We start from the raw sequence: 20,684 nt of genomic DNA, 5'->3' as shown, positions 1-20,684 counted from the left end.
ATCAGGCTTCGGTGCAGCAGTGACACCCAGCGGCCAGGTACAGTATCACATCGATGGGCGCCTTGAATTGGCCTGTCACTTCACAGCATGAGGTGAGCTCCTGTGGCAGTCACAGCGTGACAGCCACTGGAGGGAACAGATACCGGTGTGACAGTATCACCCAGTGACCGGTCACAGTTTGTCATCGGCTGAGGTGCAGGTCAGGGAGGACTACATAGCTGTGAAGCACTGAACCCCAGTGACCTCTCATGGTGCCTTATTAGGTAAGAGGCAGGACAGCACTTAGTGGCCTGCTGGAATCTGGCATCGTATCTGTGTCTGCTGAACCCCCCCTGCCTGAGCAGGAGTCACAGCCCGCACTGTGCTCCGCGGGGGGGGATGTGCAGAGGCCTTGGTTCCCGCGTTTCTGGAGCCGTCCTCGCCCGCTCCATCCGCCTCCGCATCGACGGCTCCTCATTAATATTCCAGGCGGCTGGGGAGCGACCTCACTGCAGAGAGACGGGGCCTGGCCGAGCCTCACTGCCCTCGCTCCCGTGCTCTCCGTTTCTCCTCTCTCGCTCTCTTTTGATCCCTCTTCCTTCTTCACTCGCTACCTTCCCTCCGCAGGTCCATCAGCCCGGCTGCGCTCATCCCTCACATCCGCAGGCCGCAGCGCTCCCTAATGACCCGCCCTCGGCCCGCTCACGTCCTCATTTCCCCAATCGATTTTTCAGTTTGCCAGAGTCTTTAAATCTTCCCTCTGCGCCGGGGAGAGAGAAAGAGAGAGAGAGAGAGATATTCCTTCCTAACCAGCAGTGATAGCCTTCAGCCAGCAGCCACCTGCCAGTGACTGCAAACTGGCTTCCCATTATGGCGCGAGCAGCTGCTCCAAGTTATTTCGGCATTTGGCCGGGGTTGGCACGTCCATTAAATGAACCAAGGCAGCATTTTCCGTGTGCCACCTGGTAGTGGCACCGGTTAACCAAACACACAAAATGTGATGCGAGGAATGCTTGGTGTGTTTGATTTCACTCCAGGGTATGCCCAGACACGGGTCATTTGCTCGCTGTGCCACATTACCCAAGTTATACCTCACTGAACAGGCCTAGAAAGGATTAAAAAACAGTCTGGGGTTGCGTGTCGTCTTTTCTCGTGGGGGACTTGCCTGGCAGTTCAGGAAGGACTGTTCCCATGAGGACCAGGGGCAGTACTGATTTGCATAATGCAGGTCACTGTCTAGGGTAACACAGTGAACAAAATGCCATGAGGTAATTGCCAGTGGTTAGACTGTTCCTCCCATCACTTTTTGTGGGTTTGATTTAACGCCCTAAATGACAAAGGTTATTCCGAGATGGCTCAATTGCTTGTTGTGCCACAGGATCCACGCATTACCCAGGGCTATCAGAATTACATGGAAGGGGAAGAACAAATTATGCATTAGGGTTGACTAAATTATGCGGCAACAAAAGGCAAATTATGTGATCTTTCAGATTAACACTGTGCAAAGGTTTCACCTTAATAGTAGCAGTTTATCATACAAATACAGTAATAAGCAATGAAAGATGGCCAGTCAACCTTTAAATAGGGTCTTCCAATGCACAGCAACACTGGTCCCATGATTTTAGTAACTTTTGATCCATTTGAGATAGAAACAATTTTTTTTGGTAAAATCTGCAGATTATGCAGCAAAATATGGATTATGTGGCGAATGCGTTAACTCTATAACTACAAGGAAAATGAGGTGGCCGCATAATCACATTATTCAAGCGGTCTGGCTCTACATCACCAGACTAGGATCACTTGTGGTCCGATGCACTGTTCCCATATAGAAAACGGTCCGTAGTGATTTCCATTGAACCCGGATCCCCCAGGCTGTTCCTCTCCCCAAACCCAACAACCCCACGAACCAATGACTTACAAATATCTTCTTTGGTGCACGTGGCAATGTTTATTAGAGTCATCCACACAAAACATGACATAATAATTGAATTTTCATACATCATGCAAAATTATGACATAAAAAGCACACCAATTATCAACAACATTATTTGCAAGCTAACTCATCACAGGTTGAATGTACAAACCAACGTAGGGTTTTGAGATTGTATCCCACAGGCTAAAACATGAATTTCTCAGCCATCCAATCCAGCACTAAGGGACCAGCCAGCCAGCGCCCCCAGGGAGAACCACACAGGTGTAACCTCCACCTGCATCCATGAGAGGTGGGCCCCAGCTGTCACCTGTTCCTTGTCCACACCCTAGGGGCCCACCCCTCCAACACCAGACATGCCCACGGGGCTCGTAGAGTATAACCAGTGGCAGCAGGCCCATGCCCCAGCTTAACTAACTGGGGCCTTGCCCCCAGCAGGTGTACCGATTCTCTCCAGGGTCAGCTTGCCTTCTCACTCCTCAATGCTGGTCTAGGGAGTATGAAGGAGGACTCTCATTGTCATGGTATAGCCATGTATGGGCTGTCCTTACCGCCACAAGGACGACCAGGGCCAACCAGACCTTTGCCCTGCCCCTCACCCAACAAGCTCAGGACAAAAGCCCAAATTCTCTCAATAAACAGATTAGTGCTGCGGTCAGACAGGTGAACTCCGTCGCAGTGAAACATGTGGTCCCCCTTGAGCAATCAGTGGGGTATTTTACAAAGGCGCCCGTCCCGGACACAGCTTGGCCAATTCTGCATTGAGGTGCCTGACAGAAACATTCAGAGCCCTCGGCCTAGCCCCTGGTCCCCAATTGTACCGTGGAATCATGTTGGACCAAGCAATCCAAGTCCCTGAAAAAACTCCTACCCAGCCAGGCAAATTCTGTAAGCACAGCCTCTCTGACAGCCCTACGGCCCACGTCCACCATATTGTTCCCGTCCACAATCAGGATTATTAAGTCCTGGAACTGTGGTCCCCCTGTTGTCCTTCATCTCTTCCACAAGCCTCTGCTCCACGCGCTGATGTCCGAAGCAAAGAGAAGGGGAGGGGGGGTCCAAGCCAAGGTGCCCTAAATCCACCATTGACCCCAGCCCCTCAACATCTGGTGAAAGTGGAAACGAGCATCAGGGCCCTTGAAGGTCCCAGAACTTTCTTAACCTGGCCAAAGATCCGAGGAAGGCCAGAGGGGCAGGGCTAGTCACCCGGGATCCCTGTCCTAACGGCGCACGTCCCTAAGTGACGCGCTCTTCCATACTGTGGGTCTTGGTCTAGGATGGCAGAGCCGTGAAAAACAATAGGTTGAAATGCTACCCAATGCGATTACCAGTATTTACATTATTTACAACATTCCTCCCAATCCTTTTTGTATGTTTGCGTAACACCAGTTACTACAAAAGGCCCCACATTTTCTTTTTGCAGTGTAGGAGAGTTATCCATCAAGAAAAGTTCTTTTTTTAACTGGAACTCTATATTGCTTTGCGTTATTCCGGGCTATTACAAACGCAGATCAACTACAAGTGGGCTTTCAATGCTCCTGCAACTTTCTAGGGTCCTGCGTCCCACCAAGAGAATATATACATTGGCTATGTTTATAGTGAATCATTTAGTCTTCTATTTCGAATCAATGCACTGGAATCAGTGCTAAGCAGACGAGGACTTATTGGATCTGGTGTCAGTCACAGACTTTAGATTTTACAAAACAAACACATGTAATATAGTTACTTCGAGGGTATTTCACATTGTCCTCTTCATTCATTGGCCTACAGTAGTGTCATATCTTGCTTACACCCACGACAACATACTGCATGGAACAGTGGATCAGCCCACTTCAGCTAATGGGTCATTGCTGTGTGACTCAGTGAGTGATTGATTTTCACCCAAGCACAGTGTTGTCACCCGCACAGAATGTAGTCCCTTTAACTGACAGGGACAGTGTGCTTTTTCCATTTTAGCTCTTTGATTTTTTTCATGTTTTTGTAATGAGGGTTTACAAAAATATATCTTGGCAAATCCATTAGCCTGGCGGCCAACATCAGATCTATTGACTTTGTCATTGTTTTTTACATGTGTAAAGCGGTCTCCTTTAGAGATTTGAAACTTTTTAAGAGTTCAAAATCTTCACCATTTTCAAAAATGTCCTGTATTATTTTGTATATCTGACAGAGGGTGCAAGACTTCTTGCTCCGAAGGCAGATATAAAAATGTTACTTACCTGCAACTGCAATTCTCCAGCTCTGGTGTCCTTTATGGTTTCGCATGGTTCATTTATTTCCCTTCATCAGGATGGGATGTTGAATAATATGAGCATTTGAATCTATTGTAGCATTTAATGTTGGAGAATACAAAGTTATTGATCCCTAACAACCATTTAGCACTGTTGGTAACAGATTCGCAAACTTTAATTATTCCCTTTCCCCAGTCGTGATGACAGGGAACAATTCATCCACTTAAATCTATAAAGGTTGCCCTACTAGGGAACTTGCCACAACGGCATTTGGGGCATTGCAATTCTTTATAAAATCCATGACCTCTAAAAACATGTTACCTGCAATAGCGGCCAAAATAATAAGAATCCCTTAACAACAGAATGCCTTTTGACCTGGGCTCGGACAACATCTAGTGGACTAGAAGGACAGAGCTATCCAGTTGGAGTCAGAAGCCCTCCATCTAGTTCTTCTTTGTTAGGATTGCCGAACGGGGGAATCTTAAGTGGGAGAACAAGTTAGCTTGCCCTATATTCTTGTCAAAGATGGATCCTGTGTGGTAATGTGGGAAGAGTCAGAGCTTGCTTTTCAAATAGGAATTTTTCCATCTAAGGTCCTTACACCCATTTCTCCAAATACTTTGGCCCTGAGGAACACAACATCCTTGATAGGACAATTTGCAGGATTTTCAGTTATGACCCAGGTCCCTCAAATTCACTTAAGGGTGGCTTTAAGTCAGAAGAGTGGATAGAATTTTGTTTTTAGCCAGTACAATTCAAAGTCTTTAACCTACTCCAGTATCCATATACATATCAAGGAGAAAAATACCTTTCAATTCAGACCACAGTTCAAATGAGGTCTGGATGCAGCACTTTGTCCCCATAGGGAGGCAGTCTGTCTGTTCACTTTTCCAGGCTTTCTGGAGGCAAACCTGGGCTATGGCAGGCAGTCACTGCATGTCTGGATAACAAGAGGTCAGCAAGCCAGAAAAGAGGACCTCTTGAAAGGCCGGAAACATAATCCTTATCACAGCTTAGACGCATTTTGCTTAAGGCCTTAAGTGTAAGACTTACACACCACCACTGGTTAAGAGTGCAGCCTGGTGTCCTGGCAACATCAATGATCTTGGGTGAGAAAATCCTTCATTGTAAATTTTGTGCTAAAACTTTAATGATCATGAAAATGGCAACTTTCAAGAGCAATCCTAAAAAAACTTAGCAAAAGTCCGCTTGTGCCCTAAAAAAAAATCAATGTAAAATGCATTTTTTTATGCAAAATACATGTAGAACCTGAAATTCAGGAGCACATCATTCAGATATGACCTTCTATTGAAAAGTGATGGCAACAGCAGGGTCAGGGAGGATTCATGCTCACTACACATACACCCAAGGACGTCAAGTCACCAAAATGCCAGAGGTAGCGGAAGTGACATCACACATACGTTAGTCTCAGTGACATCAGAGGAAATGATGTCATGTGACCTTTGACCTCTGACCTCCTAATAAGTGCACATTCAATATAATAACACAACAGTTACTAACAGAAATACATGTCTATTTTAGATACCACGTGTAGTTTAATAAGAATGGTGGCATGATATGCCAAGCAAACATTATGGTTCCCCTGGTGTACACCAACTACTTAAAATGTATTGATACATCACAAGAACACACATCAAACAAGATAAACTTAGTTGTTATATCCACCTCTACTAACTTATCTTACCATATATTGAAAATTAACTATTTAATTTACTTACAGTGTTGCTTATCATTGGTAAAACATTTTGGTTAGGTTGCTGAGCGTCACTCACAGTAAAATCCTCCTGTGCACTCACAGATTGTGGAGTCCACTCTGTGGAGCCTGCCAGGTCAGAAACACGGCAAAACGGTGGCAAGGGGGCACAGGGTCCAGGGCGGGGGAGGGCGGTTGTACTTACAGTTAGCACTGGATGCCGGGGGGGGGGGGGGGGCAGGAGACCGGTGCACCGCCCGCTGTTGGGTCTGCAGTGTATGATATATGAACGCTGGCTGTGAGCTGTACTAAACGACACGGCTCGGCAGAAAGCACTGCACACACCCACATCCATTTACTTCCTTCTCCTGTCATAAATACAATACCCTTCTTAGCTATTGATCGATTCTGCTCTGCTCCAGCTTCCTTTTAATCACGTTTCCCCCATTGGTCCCGGGGGCTGCTTTTGGCAGGACCCTTTTCTGAGATACCACAAACACCTACAGACTGCATCCATTATACATTAATGGGCCATAATGGCCTATTTCCCAAGGGGAGGTTTAAACAGCAAGCTTTCAAGTCGGTAGACAAACTGCCCCCAGGGGCGCCTGGGGGAATAATTACACTGGCTGAGGAAAGTAAGGGAGGGTTAAGGGTCAGACTGACCTGGTATTGTTCTCTGGAACTGTGAGGTCTGTACACCTAACAGATAGCTCTCCTGTCTGAGGCCAGAGCTTGTATGAAAGTAGCCTGAGGAACAGCTCTTCTCTCTGAGCCAGGAGCCTCTGAAACACTTGATATATATGCTGTTTGAGGGTATACAACCTTTACCACGCATTTTTTACCACGCAATACCATTACAACGCTGGTATTACAACGCAAACCATTACAACGCATTGCGCTGGGGGGCGCTCTAGGATAGGGAATAAGTTTAATTTTCTATCCAACACCTTCCCTAGTGTCCACGGGGACTGGAGTTGGAATAGAAAATTATACTTACCACTATCCAGCACCTCTAAGCGCTATGCGTTGTAAAGGTATGCTTGGTAAAAACCGCCTTGTAAAGGTATGCGTGGTAAAAGTATGCGTTGTAACATCATACATCCCTGTTTGAGGTGTGACCATGTGCGTAACATGTATTCCAAGAGGTATCTCTGCTGTCTGAGGCCTGAGCCTTTAAGAACAATGACATCTAAGAGATAGTTCTGCTGTTTGAGGCTCAGGCCTGACAGCTCTGGAGTCTCCAGTCCACATCTGTAAGAAGTATTCAATCTGAGTGATAACTGCTGTTTGAGGTTTGAAACGCTCTCAAAGGCCTAGGAATATAATGATCATGAAACATGAGGGGTAGCACCACTGTGAGAGACCAAGACTGTACGAAACAGGCAGCCTGGTGGATAGCTCTGCGGTCCTATGCATAATCCTCTGCAAAATATAAACCCTGAATAATAGCTCACATGTCTGAAGCCAGAGCCTGAATGGAAACAGAGCCTGTGGGACAGCCTTTCTCTGTGAGGCATGAGTATGTAAGAAAATGTTAGACTGGAGCGGCAGACCTACTGTCTGACGCCTTAGACTAAAAGATCTAAGTAAACTATAGTTATGCTGCATTGCGGCTTGACTGTTCCCATGAGAAGCAGGGTCAAGGCTAATTTGCAAATGGCTAGGTCTAAACTCAGGTGGCACGGTGAGCAAAAGAACAATGGATTTAACCCAGATCTGTTGACTGGGGGTGAATGTTTGATGTGTTCTGCATTCCGTCCATCAATTGTGTGTCTAATGCACTGTGACCTGAAGATAGGTCTGCTGTCTGACATTGTAAGGAATATATCACCTATTTGTGAAGTGTGTGAAGCCTGATCTTGCCGGACCTTGTAGATTTAGGAATGGTTCTGATATGAGAGCTGGACAGATGTGTGTACCCCAAGGGTGAGCCCCTCCGACTCAGGCTGCACAATCTGTGTAATCTTGGTGGCAGCCTGTCTGTCAGATGCTTACCTGAGGAACAGCTCTGCTCTCTCAGCCCAGAGATTACTACATCTGTATAACCTAGCCCTTTTGACTCAGGCCCTTGTCACAAGTCAGTTGGAACTGGGTGGGGTGATCACAACATATGGTAACTATCATCACCTCAGGGTGAGGTGTAGCAAAATACCACCTATTCAATGGTTTTCAACATGAAAATGAGGCATAACATGCAGAATCAGTTTTAGCACCAAATTCTCTATGGTTGCCTTTTTTCAGGGTCTTTACCCCCAACAAATGCAACACGTTTAACCTGCCAGAATCTACCAGGGTAAAACGTTAACGTTTTTGGGTGATAACATGCAGATTTTGGTGCTTTCCCCATCAAAATCTGCATGCCGCCGTAAATTCTGTTCTCTTTTCCTCGTTAAATTCCTGCGGGTTTGACCTGCCAAAATTCAATGAAGGATGCAGACTTTATCACATGGAAGCTTACCTGGTAAAATACATAACATAAAACTCAGAATTCTTTTTCCTAAAAACAGGGGTTTACGTAGGGCCAGAAAAGTCCAGTCCACTCATATTTAGTGCTTACACGTCTAATTCTAAGTGCACTATAATTTTGTACTGAAGGAGATATTCCTATTGCAAAGTTAATAACTTGGCCAAGAAAATCATGTTTTCTAAACATTGATGATAATTGTGTCAGCTTTGGCCTTGGGTCAAACCTTTAAAAAAAACTCTGGCATTAACCAGCTGACCACCTCCAACAAGCATTGGTAAAGTCAATAAATCTGGCACTGTCTTTCCACCTTTTGGCCTTGTAAATTCTTGACTTGTTTTGTCATGGTTTTTGCAAACCTTTATGGTAGGGGAAGCTACCATAAAGCCTCTATAAGTAAGGGTATTATGTTTTTAATTTTAGTCAAAACTGTCTCGGTTGTTGTCAGACTGAGAAATGGTTGAGGTCTTGATTGCTCTACCCCAGCTACGAAACTTAAGGGAACTTCGGAAACCTAATTTATCCACATACAGGCCAGCAAGGAGACAGGGCAGTACCACTTGTGAGGGTTGTAGACACTTGTAGCTTGCCACCAGCGCTTAGAGGTTTCCTGTTAGTTTCTCTCCTACCATTTCCAACCCCTCTTTAACTGCCTCTATTGGGATTTTAGTTCCTGTAGATGAAGTAAGTGCTTTTTTGCTTCCCCTACTAACTGCAATTATGCCACATTTTGCTTCATTTACTGAAGCAGTATGGCTCAGTGAGTTGAACACTTACTGCCGAAACATGTGGTAATATGCAGGTCACAGGTCCGAACCCAGACACGCCCAACATCGTTCCAAGGTCAGTATGTTTGAATACCATTACATTAGGTAATAGGAATACCAGTTATTGACCGTGCTTTAAAACTGCAATAGTACAGTGCATCATATAAAGAGTGAGATATTATATTTACTTACAATATGTTATGATCTGATGCGGATGTCCAATGCGTCCTATTGATACAAATTTGCCCTGCAATAGAGTGCACAGATTTTCAAAGCCAAAAACAAAGACAAAGAAGTAAGATTTTGTATGAATTCGTTTATGGTAGCTGTATTTTACTGTGGTTTATAGATTTTTTAATTCAAAATTAGGACTACATGTTGGCGCAGTCCCTTGGCGTAGAAAGATTTGAATTACCTCACCCACCAACATATCAACATATCAGATGGATTACAATAGAACATCCCACAGTTGTATAAAACAGGTTAAATCTGAGGTTACCAATGTAGTTCCAGTAATGCCGGGTCCACTACAGATTTTCAGGATACCCCCATTAAATAAATATAGATAAAGTGAACCACAGTTTAACTCAATTGCATTGCCAATGAATATCCTGAAAACCTGGCATGGATTTGTCCTTCCTAGACCTATGTTTGACCGTCATTGACTAGAAATGAAAGGACATACAAGGTGCTTCCAAGGTAGGGAACTTTTTCATTTCGGACCATTTTGATACCAAAATGATGACGTAATGGAGACCTCGAGTTTTCCTAGGTCAATCATGAGCAGCTAGTTGCGTCTGGCTATTTGTCTACCTATAGTCCTGCATTTACAATGATAAAAACAATACTGCAAGAGCTAGAAAATAAAAGGATAAAACAAGTATTTGTCGAAGCCAGTATGTCTGGTTTTGGCTGCTGACCTTTTGGCTTTGCTAATATATATTTTGTTAGTGAACAGTTTTTGTATGAAGGCACGTATTGTTTGAAAACAAACTTTCAATATATATTATTTTTATGTAAAAACATACACTGCGCCAACATTGCCTGTCTCTGAGGGGACTACTTAATGTGACGATGTGTACATTGTGCAAGGGTGGAATGCAGTCCTTCACAGTCAGCTCAGCCAATAGCTGCTACTGTATGTGGCCGGGGGCGGAAGCAAAATGTGAAGGACACTACAACAGGCAATGGACGAAGATGACAGACTGAAAGGTACATAAGTAACTATATATAGTTATTTATACTTTTATCCAATACAAAATGTCTTAGCTAACTTAACGCCATACCTAACCAGGGCTGGAAGAGATTCAGTATGTGTTCCTGGCTGGCCAGGGCTAAGGAGTGGTGGAGACGCACATGAACCCACAGTTGGAATTCTTCACATTCCCTAATTACGATACATTTCAGATTTCATATACTTAATTAAAAAAAATATACAGGAGTTGCTTATGTTGTCATTCAGAGGGGGCCTGCCCTGGTAAAGTGTATAAAAATCAAAATACGAGAATTTTAGAAACATTCCACCAATCACCTTTGTGTTTTCCTCAAGGTGATGAGTGTGCCAAGAAGTGGGTCTCGTGCACACTGTGGCACATGGTCCACGCTGCACCTCACTGGTGAGGCCCTATGAAGATTAAACCGGTCTAGGACTGCTGCGTTCCCATTCCTGGCCCCCAAAGTGCACCCCATGATCCTTATCAGCACTGCAGCCAAAAATGTCTGCGAGGAAATGAGCATTGCTCACTTGGGGCCAACCAGCATGGTGAACTGAACACATGACAAACCTCTACCATTCTCAAGTCTTGATGCAATTTTACAAGTTTGCATGGGGCTATTGTATGTTAATGTGCAAATACACAAATGCTTATCCATTCATGAATTCACTTCCCATTCTCTGTAAATGCTTTCTTCCTATCTCCTCACTCCCTTCTGATGTCCCACTGATATGCCCAATTAAATTACAACAAAGCACATGCAGACCCCATGCATCACAAAGTACACATTCGGTATCTTCAATTCGTTCTTCAGATAGCTATATCACATGGGAGGGTTCCGCTGTCCTGTGAAGTTGTGTGCAAACCCATTGTTGCAAGTTTTACACATTGCAGTGCACAGGGGCTACACATGGACCTTCCCTCAGCACGCTGGCCCAGTCTAGCTCCCTGACCATGCCACAATTGGCAGCTAACACTAACAAAGGGTAGTGGGGTGGGTGCGGATAGCACAGGAGGGGGGGAGAGCGGGCACGGGGGAAGTGGACACAGGTTAATAATAACAGTTATAAAATGTATCTGAGGTCACCGGCCGCCTCCCGCATTGTATTGCTCCTGCTATCCTCTACCTGGTCCCAGCAGCCCCTGGGACAGACTCCCATCCAATCCCCGTGCTGCAGAGCAGCGCAGGAATTGGCCTACGTGGGCTGGAAAGATGCTCCCACTCCGGTCGGGAGTCTGTGGGGTTTCTCCAGCCCGGCTGCTGAATGAAACCTATGCACTGAACACACCCACTTTACTTTTTTGATAGCCTCACACACACCTCGTCCCTCTTGCTACTGTAAAAAAAATAAACATTTTTTCAAAGTACCTTGGTCCCATTCTTCCTTATGTGTTTGAAAGCTTAAAATGCGTTTAGTTGTGAAGACTGATGTTTGGCGCATAATTACTGAGGAGAATGCCGTACATTGTCTGATTATGCACACGCCACTACACACTCCATTTCTACGAGAGGTCACGCCAGGACAAATCGCATGAGTCAAGACACTGTCTATTGTGAGTAATTGTTAATTGTACATCCTGCGAAGCAACATAACATTACCATGATCTGCGCACGTAAACAAGTGAGGCGGGAATGTTTGTAAAGGTTGTGCATCCTAGTGATATGCAGCATGTGATCAAGGGGGGCGGTGGCTACCGCGATCTTGCAGGCAATGTCCTGGCCTTGCCAGCCCTGTCCAGAGCTGGGACCGGCGTCATGCACATAGTGCCAATATCGGCCCACTCACTAGCCCTCTCGCAGCAACATGCATGTCGCAGAAATAAGCAGGCAAGACAACTTTATGTTGGAGAAAAGTAGCTGCAGGTTTATTAGCATATACACATGCCAACAAGGTGGGTTATCTTACAGGCGATCCAAAGGCAAGCCGCCCCTCGCGACCTACCACCCGATGGGCCAATTTGCAACATGGCATTAGCCAATCGTTGCTTAGCGGTTGTGGTGAGGAGATAGCCCAAGGCTAACCAAGGATGATAAGTGCAAAAGCTTGAGTGAAAAAGGATAATTTTGAAGACAATGAAGCAAATGCAAATAGGAGAAAAGGCTGTTGCCACTGAAGTGGGGCTAAAAAGAAGCCCCACAGCTATGGTGTTTATGTTCGACACGTGCAGTGTGGGCTGGCACGAAAAGCAGTGAGCACGCCGCGTGGGTTTAAATATGGATTATAAAAAGCGAAAAAAAGAAAAAAAGTATGAAATCTTGGTGGAAGAAGAATGGAGTGCAACCCGTGTTTATGTGTAGATGTCAATGTTCAGCCCAGTGGGGGTTTTGCACCCAACGTATTTGAGTTTCAAAAAGATCAGAGAAAACACGGACACGTGCAAGGAGGAAGAACTTGGTTCATCCCAGCGAGTTTATGCTCACAAGTCAGATATAGAGGACAAACAACGTACAAGAAAGAATGGATAATGTTTTTTAAAGACTGTCTTTACACTGGATATGCTGCAAAATGTTTCGGTTGATGTAGAAGGATACGATTATGAACTATGTTTTGAGATGCCCTGTGCAGAGGATTGTGGTAGATGTAGTAGCGGGTTCAATTAGAAGGTAGTGAGGAAGTGTAACGAATGGGCGGGTTAAGGAAGGGGTGGGTCAATAGCAAGGAGGGAGTGAGGTTTCTATTTAAAACAGCTGGGAGTAACGAGGATTAGTGGGCTTTTACATTCACGAAGATAGAAGGAAGTTCTCCAGTCAGCAGGTATGAGCGGCGGCTAAAGGGGAAGAACAGAAGGGAGTCCAAAGGGAAGGGAGGATATAGAAACGAGTAGGCACGCCGCAGTGAAGTAGGAATAACGGGAGAAACGGACGGAGACGTTCGAGGTTGGCTGAAGGAGGTCAAAATTAATAGCACAAGCGAAGCAGGGTGTGTCAGAGGCGATAAATAAAAGGATACTTCTTGTACTGCACAGGAACAGAGATGCCTTATTTCCGAATCCCCCCTGAGCAACTACCCAGAGCTAGTATCCACTAGTCTCCAAAGTCTTTACCCAAAAGGGAAGGGGAATTGGATAAAATAATAAACAACAAGAGAAGAGATTTTCTTGGCTGGCTCCTCGTGTAGTCCGACCCGCAGACCTTCTTTCACCAGGACCCTAGAACGGAAGAGCACAATTATATCTCACTCTATGTCTACTCTACCCTATCTAATGCTCCCTCCTAAACTCTCACCTACCATGTTTTACCAAGAATCTTGCCTTCTCTTCTAGCTTCTTAATTGGGTGTGTTGGCAGAACTTCTATCGTCTTTTCTTTTCTTTCTGAAAAAATATGAATGGGCACCTTTCTTGTTAATGTGTTCCTACTCTACGTTTTCCTATAATTGCGCTATCTCTAATCACTTACTTATTTCTGTCCTGCTCTCCTCCTTCTTCCTTATATAGATTCTTGTTTTATCTCCTACTAGTCTTGTTCTCAGACTGGTCTCTGTTTACAGTGTTCCTTAATTGTCATCCGTTATATTCTAAAAACCTTTTATCTATTTTTTCTCTAGGTGCAACTTTCCAGCTACTCTCTCTCTCATTTCATCAATACATTCACGAATACAGTTCTTGTATGTCTCAGAGGTAAGTATCTATCAGGTATTCAACATTTCAGTTCATAAATCAGGGGATATATTTCTGTTGTCACTTATCGCTTTTTCTTCTTTCCGTAGGACTCCAAAAACAAAACTGGACGAACTCCGGGTTCACGTCGACTCCTTCCTCCAGACGTCGGCGCTCAGGTTTCCAGCTACGGGGATTACGAGAATACTCAGCAAGGGGATTCTGACAGGACACGGGTTATGATTTATAAACTCCCAGCAATGTACTCTCGTGCGTTTACTAGGACTGAGAAACAGATTATTCTCGAACGCACGGTCACACAAGTTACTGCGTGACAGAAAATAACGAGCGGGAATTAACCCCAGCTTGATTCAGAACCCTCCGGACTCGTTCACATTTCTAAACTATGGGGTGAACGTGATAACTCAAAAACTACAGGGTAATTACGCTATTTCTTCAGAGATACCTAAAAGGCGTTCCTAACTGGGTTTGTTATCAGGTGAAGTGCGCAGAGCTTCATCAGCGCGCGCTTCACCAGAACTCGGCTGAGTGACGTCAGCCAGAAACACTAGACCGCAAACCCCTGTAACAGCCTAACGGCCTTTTGGGAGTTCCATGCTTGAATTCTTTGTGTCCACGTGTCTCTGTTGGCATATCGTCTCGGTCTCTGATCTACCATATGAGAGATTACTGCCACTCTTGGACTTAGGTTCCTGACAGTACCCCCCAACAAGGTAGATTCCTTCCGTCTTGGTTTCAAAGGGAATTGTTGGTGAAATTTCCTGACTAATCTGGGAGCATGAACGTCCGATTCCTGTTCCCAAGACCGTTCTTCAGGACCATAACCTTTCCAGTCCACTAGGTAAAACAATTCACCCTTGACCCTTTTTGAGTCCAAAATTTCCTTCACCTCATACTCTGTTCCTGTTTCCAAATTAAGAGGTTTCGGAGGTAGATTTCTTCGTAGATTTCCAGGAGCCTTCTTCAACAGTGAAATGTGAAAAACAGGGTGAATTTTCAATCTGGACGGCAACTGAAGTCGGTATGTCACTTGATTAATCTTTTTCTCTACTGGGTAAGGCCCAATAAATCGGGGCTGGAATTTCCGATTACCCTTTAGTCTAAGATTCTTGGTACTTAACCAAACTGAGTCCCCTTTTTCCAAATCAGGCCCTACTCTTCTCTTTTTGTCTGCGTAGTTTTTATACTTCTCCTTTGCTACTCTCAGACTTTCCGTTGCTTTTAGGTGGATTTGTTCTAGATGTGAAACTATGTCCCCAACAGCTGGGACCGTGACCTCAGTTTGTCTAAGTGTGGAATTAGGATGTCTGCCATAGTTCATGTAAAAAGGAGAGAAGCCCGTGGACACATTTTTAGCGTTATTGTAAGCAAACTCTGCTGCCCACAAATACTCTGACCAGTTTCCATCCTGTTTCAAAAGAAACAGTCTTAAGTATTGTTCCAATTCTTGGTTCACTCTCTCCGTCTGACCATCAGTTTCTGGGTGGTAACTGGTAGAGTATCTCACTTCTGTCCCTAAACTCTCCATAAAGGCCTTCCAGAAATGGGAAATAAACTGTGACCCTCTGTCGGAAATCACCACCTTTGGAATTCCATGTGTCTTTACTATTTCTGTACTGAAGTGTGTAGCTAATTGTTTGGCTGTTGGAAGCCCTTGTAATGCCGTGAAGTGTGCCATTTTGGAGAAAGAATCTACTACAACTAATATGGTGTCATTGCCCTGACTAAGGGGTAAATCCACTATTAGGTCTAAGGTGACTGTGTGCCAGGGGAAAGGTGGTGTGGGCAAAGGCTGTAACAACCCCTTCGGGACCTGCCATTCAGATTTTCCCTGTGCGCAAATCTCACAAGTCTTTACATATTCTTCAATGTCCTTAGTCATCACTGGCCACCAGTAGTGGCGTTTTATTAGTTCTTTAGTTTTTGCTTCTCCTTTATGTCCTGCTAACTTGGCGTCATGGCATTCTTGCATCACTTGTTGTTGCAGTTCTTTGGTAGGAATGTACAACTGGTCTTGATAGTAAGGACGTTGATTAATGATCTTTCTACCTTCCTTTTCTTGAGCCCATTCTTGCATCTCTTCTGGACTCATCACTTCCGAAATACTTGTTTCCAAACTCACCGAGGACGTTATACCAATTATCTTTTCCTCTGGAATAATTGCTTGGTCCTCTACTGGCGTCTTTTGATTTTCTGTGTCAATTCTTGATAAGGCGTCCGCCTTTCCGTTCTGCGCCCCAGGACGATATGTGATCACGAAATCGTAATCAGCAAAGTACAGAGACCATCTCAACTGTCTTGGAGTTAACGTTCTGGCCGTCTTCAAAAATTTCAGGTTCCGATGATCTGTAAATACCGTTACTTGATGTTGAGCTCCCATGAGGTAATGTCTCCATTCCTTGAAGGCGTCTTTTATTGCCAACAACTCCTTCTCTGTGATGGTGTAATTGCACTCGGCCGGGGATAACTTCCTTGATCTGTAGGCCACTGGGTGTAATTGTCCAGTGACCTTGTTCCGCTGGGCTAGTACTCCTCCTACTGCCTGATCTGACGCATCTGTTTCCACATAAAATGGTTCTGTCGGATCTGCATGTTGAAGAATTGGAGCCGATGTGAAGTCTTGTTTCAGCAAACCGAAGGCTTTCTCTGCTTCCTCTGTCCATTCAAATCGGATCCCTTTCTTTAATAGCTTCGTTAGTGGTAGGATCTTATGAGAAAATTCATTAATGAATCGTCGGTAAAAAATTGCAAAACCAATGAAGCTTTGGACCTCCTTAACACTCTCTGGAGACTTCCAGTTTGTTACTGCTTCGATTTTTTGCCGGTCCATCAGTAATCCAGTTGGAGAGATGATGAAACCCAAAAACTCTACTTGTGTTACGTTGAATGCGCACTTTTCCAACTTGACAAATAGCTTGTTTTCTCTTAACTTCTGTAAAACTCCTCGCACTTGATCTTGATGCCTCTCCTGATCCGCTGAATAGATAAGTATATCATCTATGTACACAATAGCGCACTGGTCGATGTATTCCTTTAGCACGTCATTGATGAAATGTTGGAAGGCTGCAGGGGCGTTGCAAAGACCGTAGGGCATTACCTGGTACTCAAATAGGCCGAATCGGGTTCTGAAGGCCGTCTTCCACTCATCGCCTTCTCTCATTCGGACCAAATGATAGGCCCCTCTTAAATCAAGTTTTGTGTATATTTGTGCTCCCTTTACTTGGTCCAATAGCTCTGAAATAAGAGGCAAAGGGTATCTATTCTTCTTAGTGATCCGATTAATGGCTCTATAATCGATGCAAGTCCTCAGATCGCCTTCCTTCTTCGGCACGAAGAATAAGGGCGACGAGACGGGGGACTGCGAGGGTCTGATAAATCCATTAGCAAGGTATTTGTCCAAATACTCTCTTAAATGACTGTGTTCTCTTTCAGTCAGGGCGTACACTCGGCTACAGGGCAACGTGGCGCCAGGCTCCAATTCGATCTTACAATCATAGTTTCTATGTGGAGGTAATCGCTCTGCTTCCATCTCGTTGAACACATCTTGGAATTCTGCATACTCTCCTGGAATTTCTGGGGCATTTATTACGCACAACGATTCCCCATTATGGCACAGAGATTGAGCCAGGTTGAGTTCTTGCATCTTTTCCTTGTTTCCGAAACAGTTTCCGACACAATATTCTGAATCCATCCTAATGGTCCTGTTGCTCCAATTTATTGTCGGGTTATGCTCAGTGAGCCAGGGTAAACCGAGGATCAATTCAAATTGAGGGGCATCAATGAGATTAAATTGAATTCTTTCCTCATGACCATTGTTTGAAATTAAATGCATAACTTCGGTATGACTCACGATCGGGCCTGAAGATAGGTTGGTGCCATCTACAGCTCGCACGGGTTCACTCTTGCTCTTCATAATGGCTTGGATTCCAGTCCTTTGTGCGAATTTTAAATCGCAAAAATTTCCCGTGGCTCCAGAATCAATCATCACGGACACCCCCGTTAAGGTTGAATTTCTGAACCTCACTTCCATAGATAAACTCAAGTGAGGAGCCGCTGACTGTAGGGTGTTAGCCACTCTATGCTGATCAGGAGTTTCTTCTTGGATCGCACCCACCTGTTCAACTCCAGTAACAGGTGGTGCAATCAGTTTTCCTTCGGCTTATAACTTGTCTTGGGTTTTTTAGGGCAATTTCTGACAAAATGACCTCCAGATCCGCAATACATGCACAGGTTACCACTTCTCCTCTTTTCCTTTTCTTCTTTCGATAGAGGACCCCGTATGGTTCCAATTTGCATGGGTTCAACTCCCGAGGCCCCATCGTTTGTTCGACTATTTTCAGATCTGACACGATCAAATCTCGGAATTGTTGACCTGAACTCCTTTCTCTTCTCTCCTTTCCGTTCCCCCTGTCGGAAGTCTATCTCTAAGACCAGATCAACCAATGCTGATATCTCGGTGGGTCGATTAGGTATTCCCGCCAAGGCATCTTTCAATTCGTCCTTCAATCCACGATAGAACACGGCTGCTCGCTTACTCTCCGGCCAATTTGTCTCCACCACTAGCTTGTTTAAATTCCTCGTAATTTCTCAGAATTGGATCATTTCTGGTTATGAGTGGCTGCGACCAAGCTGCTGCATCTCCGCTAAGGTAGGACAGGGCGAAGGCGACTTTGGATTGCGCATCAGGGAATATCGAAGGGCGACACATATAATGCAACGAACATTGAGTTAGAAAGATTTATGCCTTTTGGGGATCCCCACCGAATCGCTCTGGGGCTGCCAAGGGAATTACCGGGGACAGTGAATGTATAACCTGGATCGTCATTCTATTTGCGCCTTCTGCTTCAGGGGTTTGTGTACTCTGACCTGAACCAAAAGGGTGTCTAATTCTCTGCGCTAAGTCTGCTGTTTCCTTTCTAGAATTTACTACCTCTAATCTTAGGTTTTGATTTTCCTCTCTGACTGCGCTTAATTCTTTTTGAATGGTGTCTAGGATCGCCCCTAAATTCTGCAGGTTTATTCCCTCAGCCATCTCTGTTCGGGTGCAAGGTGCAACTTGGGCACTTCACTCTGTCAGAGGCGATAAATAAAAGGATACTTCTTGTACTGCACAGGAACAGAGATGCCTTATTTCCGAATCCCCCCTGAGCAACTACCCAGAGCTAGTATCCACTAGTCTCCAAAGTCTTTACCCAAAAGGGAAGGGGAATTGGATAAAATAATAAACAACAAGAGAAGAGATTTTCTTGGCTGGCTCCTCGTGTAGTCCGACCCGCAGACCTTCTTTCACCAGGACCCTAGAACGGAAGAGCACAATTATATCTCACTCTATGTCTACTCTACCCTATCTAATGCTCCCTCCTAAACTCTCACCTACCATGTTTTACCAAGAATCTTGCCTTCTCTTCTAGCTTCTTAATTGGGTGTGTTGGCAGAACTTCTATCGTCTTTTCTTTTCTTTCTGAAAAAATATGAATGGGCACCTTTCTTGTTAATGTGTTCCTACTCTACGTTTTCCTATAATTGCGCTATCTCTAATCACTTACTTATTTCTGTCCTGCTCTCCTCCTTCTTCCTTATATAGATTCTTGTTTTATCTCCTACTAGTCTTGTTCTCAGACTGGTCTCTGTGTACAGTGTTCCTTAATTGTCATCCGTTATATTCTAAAAACCTTTTATCTATTTTTTCTCTAGGTGCAACTTTCCAGCTACTCTCTCTCTCATTTCATCAATACATTCACGAATACAGTTCTTGTATGTCTCAGAGGTAAGTATCTATCAGGTATTCAACATTTCAGTTCATAAATCAGGGGATATATTTCTGTTGTCACTTATCGCTTTTTCTTCTTTCCGTAGGACTCCAAAAACAAAACTGGACGAACTCCGGGTTCACGTCGACTCCTTCCTCCAGACGTCGGCGCTCAGGTTTCCAGCTACGGGGATTACGAGAATACTCAGCAAGGGGATTCTGACAGGACACGGGTTATGATTTATAAACTCCCAGCAATGTACTCTCGTGCGTTTACTAGGACTGAGAAACAGATTATTCTCGAACGCACGGTCACACAAGTTACTGCGTGACAGAAAATAACGAGCGGGAATTAACCCCAGCTTGATTCAGAACCCTCCGGACTCGTTCACATTTCTAAACTATGGGGTGAACGTGATAACTCAAAAACTACAGGGTAATTACGCTATTTCTTCAGAGATACCTAAAAGGCGTTCCTAACTGGGTTTGTTATCAGGTGAAGTGCGCAGAGCTTCGTCAGCGCGCCCTTCACCAGAACTCGGCTGAGTGACGTCAGCCAGAAACACTAGACCGCAAACCCCTGTACCAGCCTAACGGCCTTTTGGGAGTTCCATGCTTGAATTCTTTGTGTCCACGTGTCTCTGTTGGCATATCGTCTCGGTCTCTGATCTACCATATGAGAGATTACTGCCACTCTTGGACTTAGGTTCCTGACAGGGTGTGAGTAGGCTGTGCGAGGGGGGTAGACCCACAGAATGGTCCAATTAAATGGGAAAACATTCAGAGAGAACCCAGAGGGGAGTTGTGAAAGGCACAGGGAAGGGCGGGTAATCGAAGAACCGATTTAGTTGTAGATTAGTGGTAACCAGGCGTGATATGGAGGGTAAATGACAGAAAATGTAACATATGCATGGTTTTAAAATGAGTTTGTAAGGCATGTCCCATTGTTATTTGCAGTTTGTTCCCTGACGAATGACCAATGAGGTCCGAAATGCATTGGAAGATAATAAACTGCT

At 44.7% G+C, this 20,684-nt stretch overlaps 1 long non-coding RNA gene across 7 annotated transcripts in view; it reads right to left on the bottom strand.

Annotated features, from left to right (window-relative positions):
- LOC144825091 (uncharacterized) overlaps positions 1 to 20,684 on the bottom strand; it is a 1,621,997-nt gene that overhangs the window by 1,028,504 nt on the left and 572,809 nt on the right. For all 7 annotated transcript variants that reach the window (XR_013609275.1, XR_013609265.1, XR_013609268.1 and 4 more), the window contains one exon: positions 9,278 to 9,332. This is a non-coding gene — a long non-coding RNA (uncharacterized LOC144825091). The remainder of the gene's footprint in view (positions 1 to 9,277; positions 9,333 to 20,684) is intronic.

Source organism: Lissotriton helveticus, chromosome 1_1, assembly GCF_964261635.1.
Source record: "Lissotriton helveticus chromosome 1_1, aLisHel1.1, whole genome shotgun sequence".
Lineage (NCBI taxonomy): Eukaryota > Metazoa > Chordata > Amphibia > Caudata > Salamandridae > Lissotriton > Lissotriton helveticus.
The sequence above is the reverse complement of the archived record's forward strand: the minus strand, read 5'-3'. Positions and strand labels throughout refer to the sequence as shown.